Genomic DNA, 6,389 nt, shown 5'->3' on the forward strand with positions numbered 1-6,389 from the left:
TATTCTATGTACATGAAAAGGAAGATTCAATATTGAGTCTTTCATCAAGATATCAGTTCTTTCCAGCTTTATAAATTCAATGCAATTTATTTCATGGTTATTGACAAACATTCTAAAATTTATATGGAAGGCAAAAGACAGGGAACAGACAACACAATATTGAAGAACAAAGTCCAAGGACAGACACTACCCAACTTCAAGACTTAGTATAAAGTGACAATAATCAAGTCAATGCAGTATTGGTGGAAGAGTAACCAAATAGATCAATGGAACAGAATAAAGGGTTTAGAGATAGATTCATACAACTGTAGTCAGCTGATCTTTGACAAACCAACAAAGGCAGTTGAGTGGAGGAAGGATAGTCTTTTCAACAAGTGGTACTGGGACAAATGGACATCCACATGCAACAAAAAAAAGGAATCTAGACAATTGTCATTACACTGTTGACATTATTTCAAAATTGATTATATACCTAAATGTAAAATGCAAAACTATGAAACTCCTAGAAGATAACACTGAAAAATTTGGTTAACCTTGGGATTCATGATGACTTTTTAGATAAAACAATAAACCATGATTCATGAAAGAAAAAATGAATAAGTTGGATATCATTATAATGAAATCTTCTGTTATGCAAAATACAGTGTTAAGAGAATGAAAAGTCAAGCGCCCAGACTATGAAAAAGTCTTTGCCAAACATATATCTGATAAAGAACGGTTATCCAAAATGTATGAAAACTCTGAAAAATCAACAATAAGAAAAGAAACAAAAACATTTATAAATGGGCAAAAGACTATACTTTGGTTTAAAAAAATAGCATTAAAAAATGGGCAAAAGATATGAACAGACCTTCAGGAATGTTCAGATAGAGTTAATCAGAGTGTGGTCTAATAAAAACTATTTTCTGCAGTGATATTAGAGGCAAGATAAGCCTCTTAAAACTTGATACTATAATGATAACAAGTCGAGTTTGGGTAATTTAATTCTTAGTAGTATTTTACATGCCTTTTCTTCCCATTTTTCAAATTTAGTTTTAAGTTGCATAACCAAAATGATTAAGATTCAACTGAAAAGAATAAAATTATAACCAGAATTTTTTTTAAGCTAAAGCGTTTAGATACTCAAATGTGCTTGAAGAAAGAAACTGTATTCATGAATCTGTTTTTTCTAATGTCTTGAAAAAAGGTTTTCAGAAAAAACTTGAAATTGGTTTCCAAAGGTGGTAAAGTAGGTAACATTTACCCAGTGACAAGGAGAATAGTTCTCTGAACGTTTTCAAACCCATTTTTCCAAATAATTTTAGTGTTCTGCTTTGTTCATGGTTATAGTTACATTGTTTTGCTATCTCCAGGTAGAGGAAAGTTATAACATTCTAAACCCCAGAATTGCATCATCTTTGAAGATGAAAGATTCTTATGAAAGAATGTTCTTTAAAGATATCTTTTGGTTATGTGATACTGAAGGGAGAAGCCAACAAAGTATTAAACATAATCTAATCTTTCAACAAAGCTGTTTTAGAAATGAACAGATTATAATATGCTGTATCTTTTAGCTAATCAGATATATTACAAGAAATAACCTTCCCCAATAGAAATTCTACAACCTCTATGTGAACAATAGGAACATTTTATACATATATACTTTATATATATTATATATATATTCATATCTCTTTTAGCAAGTGCATTCATTAACTTGGACGTGCAGGGTTGAAATTTAAAGAGATCTTTCTTTGCTACACCATAGAGTCTGTTCACAAATTTTCATATTTTGGTAGATCTTTGATCAAATTCACTAATGAATGACATCTTTTATCATGTTAGATAATTTCAGAAGGATTATTAACTCATCTAAATAATAAAATATCAGAATATGAAAAAAATAGTATTTGAGGGGAACTAGAGAACACCTACTTTAACTTCTAGTTAAACTTCTGGTTTAGCATATCTCTATGAACAGGTCATCTACTGGCTCCATTTAATAACAAGAAATTCATGGCACTGCAATAGCCCCATTCCACATTTAGTTACTTCCAATTATGAATTTTCTTTTACACTGATGCAAACTCTGCATCTTTCACCTATTGTTCCTAATGTTAATTTCAGATTGAACCGAAATAAGTCTCTGGAAAATCCTGGCAAAATGGCTAAAACTTTTCCATAAGGGTGTTTCTGCGTCTTAGAGTCCTAGAAAATGGACCTGCTATCCAGGTCCATTTCTTTGCCTTCCTTAGAGACTGAGTTTTCCAGGATAAAATAACGTTGTATCCTCGTGCATTTTAAACTTAGCTGATGAGCTTTGCAGTAGATAATTGAAGAGAAAAATTGTTGAAGTCTATAAATAAATGTATCTACTTGAGCATTGTGCCAACTTGGTTGTTTGAGGCTATCTTTTTTTCCATTTAAAAATAATAATTAAAAATAATTTTAATGATGTCTCACAGCAATTTTATTTTATTTTGCTAAGCATACATGTACAGTTTAATTCATGATTATGTAACAAATGCTTATGTTACGGACACACAGGTCATAAACTTGAACATTGACAGCATCTGAAAACATTTAGAGCTTTACTGTTTAAAGCATCTGCTTTGGAGTAAGAGTGGAGTAATTGTATATCTCCTCTACAATATGTTATAGTGACCATATTTCTAGATTTAGGCTTTCATAGGGCCTAGTATACTCACTACTTGTACATGTAGGCTCTTGATATATATGGCTGAATCAATGATTTTTGTTTTGCTTTAAATACTCTGAGACTCTATTTGATTTAAATTTTTGTACCCTCAATATCCCTTTCTTTAAAACATCAGTTTTATGATTAAATGCCAGATACGGTACATCTCTAAGAGTGCAGTCTCTAGAATTTTGGCAAATTTAAATCTAAAGACAATTTATCAAACATTTTTTAGTATAAGAATTATCTGCAGAGCTCTTTCAGGATGTGCAAATCGGAATACTATCCTCAGTAGATTTAAAGCTGGTCCTACAAATACGCATTTTGAAAAAGCACCTCAGGTGATTTGGGTGTTTGTGCCAGCAGAATACAGTTTGAGAAACAATTTCTGAAGGTTTTCTAATGCCTTTCAAGATATAGTAAAAAATTAAAGCTATTTCTTTTAAAATTTCACAATAAACTAATTCGAAAATTAATTAAATACAGAGCTGAGTAATTTTTAATCATTAAACATACATATGGTCTATATTTGTTCAGATTCTTTGGAAATGAGTACCTTTTAAATTAATATTTTATTATTATTTAAAATTAGGAATTGTAAATATTTTAAAATGAGAACAACAAATACTCTAAATTGACAATTTAAATGTGCTGTTTTACAGAGGTTAAAGAAATAAGTGAAAATCTAATCAATGGTATAGTTCTCACATATTAGACTTTGTCTTTATTTCTCCCTTTAATGACTTTGAAAACGATTGGATGCTTCCTATCCTATCAATCCCAAAAAGAGTTTCTACTGCTAAGTAAGTTTTAGAGAGTTAGTTTCAAAAGGCCTATGTGTGCCATAGACATTTGAGATAAATAAGTTTCCTATTGATGCTCTCTTGTTTCTCATTTGGGTCCTGAAAATGTTGAAGACTGGAGTGCCCCCACACTCCAAGGGTTCAAAAAGTTTTCAAAACCTTGAACCATTCAAATTTTTCTAGCACTCTTGGAATTTGGCATTGGCAGTTTCCTGTCTGAACCCCATGTCAACCACTAATTAGCTATGTCCTCAAGCATATAATTTAACTGACTAATCCTCAGTTTTGTCAAGTGTAGAAAGCTGATGATAATAGCTCCTATTTCTTGCGGTCACAGTGATAATATACTTAAGTGCCCAATAGAGCTATGGAGCACATGAGACATTTATTATTAAACGTCTTATTGTTACCCACATACTCTCTGGTTCTGTTGCTGAATGGGGCATGAGTACAATGGCAAGGGTGAAGTTATGGTATGGAAATTTAATGGAGAAAGTCTGTCATTCTTCCTGTACTAGGTTTTAATAACTTTCTCTTTTCAATCTGTGCCACTAATTTGTATTTTGCGGAAGGTTTTTGATCTTCACATTTGTTTTTACAGTTTCCTTGATTTTTTGGAGGTTTAGTTCCCTAGGAATTTTAAATATGAATGGTAGCATATAGAATCTATTTTTTCCTAAATCCTACAGTACACACTAATATTTTAAAATTGTGTTCTGGTAACCCTTGGGTAAATGCATATGTACTTCATATATTCTTTATTGATTTAACAATATTTCTTGTAGGGACCAAAAATTGTTTGGCCTTAAAAACCATTTTCACATGAAAAGTTGGGACTACTAGATGAGCCATAATAATAACTGCTTTTTTCCCCTTAACTCTGTGCTATAATATAACCCAGATGGAAGTAGTAACCAGATTTTATGCATGTCTTTTCGCAATCTCATTACCATCATGTTCCTCACAGGATCCCTTTTAGTACAATGACATTCAGATTCTGAAATCAGTTTTTGTGATAGCTTCACTTCTTGCTGTTGTTCTGGCACAGAAACATGCTATAGTGGCCTCCCAACACTCTGTTGTTACATCTTTCTTTCCTGCACTAGGGCTCCAGGAACTTTGTGTTTCAGCCTGTCTGCCTTGATATTTATGAATTCACAGGTACTTGGGATGGGTGATAGTTGACTCATTTGACTGAGAAGTAAACTAGATATAGATTTAAAATCTTCAGAAAAAATAATAGTACAATAGAAAATGCATGAGAGATTTACATGCTTAGTCTCTTCTACTTTAACTGTGAAAATTAGAAAAAGTCATTATGTCTTTGGACCTCTGTTTTTTTATTCTTTTAAATTAGAAGTTAAAAAGGGTTTCTTCAAGGGTTAATTCAGTTCAGCCTCTTCAGTGGAAACCGCTAAAAATTACTGAGAGTTTGTTATATGCCATGTGCCATTCTAAGTATTCATTGTTCATTTTCTCTTTGAGGCTAACAAATCACATAATTTGCCCAAAGTCACCCAATTAGTATGTCCTGAAGCTTGGGTTTGAAAGTAGGCTTGTTTAACTCTAAAGCAATTATCTAATGTGTTTATGCCATTATGCCACGCTGTGGAGTTTGGAGAATGATATTTAGAGATGGAACAAAAAGTATCTCTGGTTGCTCAACACTCACAATTGAGTAAAGTACCTTCTGACTTCAAAATCTATTGGCTAGACAACTTTTCTCTTATAGTTAAGATGTGATATTTTTAAATCAGAAGAAAAGAAGTAATTTTCAAAATTACAAGAGAAAATGGAAGCTTTAGGAAGTCTTTTGAAAAATTAAAATCAGTTACAAAGAAAACACTTTACAGAAACTTTTAATGGGCTAATTCATTCAGTGTTTACTCTATCACATAATTATACTGCATAACAATACATAATGTATAAAGTAATAAGCCAAAAGCTTCCCAAATCTTATTAGTTCACTTAGTTCTTAATATGTGAGCTCAAAATTACCTCAGACCCCAAAAAAGTTATATACTCTTAAAAACCCCAATGTGTAACTATTTAAAAAATCTTCCACCAAACCTATTTAAAATTCAAAATAATTTTCCCATACTTAGAGTTGTAGTTTTCTAGAGTTCTGTACTCTAGCCAATAATTCTGCCATACAAACTTTAGTTATGACCACAGAAGAAAAAAAAAGTGTACAAATGTTTTCAAAATAATTGCCCAAAGTCACCCAATTAGTATGCCCAAAATAAAAATGTAAAAAAGTTATGTATAATGCATTTTAGCATTATTTCTAATAATAAAATAAGAACCACAACTATAACTACAACATCAACAAAAACAAACAAAAAATCAACCTGTAAGCACTGCAAAAATACAGCAATATAGGAATACTTAAGTAATTATGATACCACAACAATATCCAACAATGGGATATTGTGTAGCCACTAAAAATGGTTTCAGATTGCACTGTCTGATAGAAATTTCTGCAACGATGGAATATTCTATATCTGCACTGTCCATTACAGTGGACACAATAGTCACATACCTACTGAATCTTTGAAATGTCACTAGTGTAACTGAGTATTTAATTGTATATAATTCTAATGAATTTAAATTTGAATTTAAGTATATATTTTTCAAAGTTTTTATGAAAACATGTATCATGTTTGTACTTATAAAATAAAAAATAAACAAAAAGTGGAGAAAACATTTATTGATGTAGGAAAATTAAACAAAATCAGTGCACCTGTAGTAAAACACATTAGATGTATTAACACACACATACAACACATGCAAACACACATGCAAGCATGTAGGCTCTTTTTTCTTTTAGTTGTACCACATGTTTTTATTTAAAATATTGAGAAAGCAAATGGAAATCATATTATTTTCCATTATTTCAGCAATGGAAA

Source organism: Neophocaena asiaeorientalis, unplaced genomic scaffold (genome assembly GCF_003031525.2).
Source record: "Neophocaena asiaeorientalis asiaeorientalis breed wild unplaced genomic scaffold, Neophocaena_asiaeorientalis_V1.1 scaffold131, whole genome shotgun sequence".
In the NCBI taxonomy this organism is placed as follows: domain Eukaryota; kingdom Metazoa; phylum Chordata; class Mammalia; order Artiodactyla; family Phocoenidae; genus Neophocaena; species Neophocaena asiaeorientalis.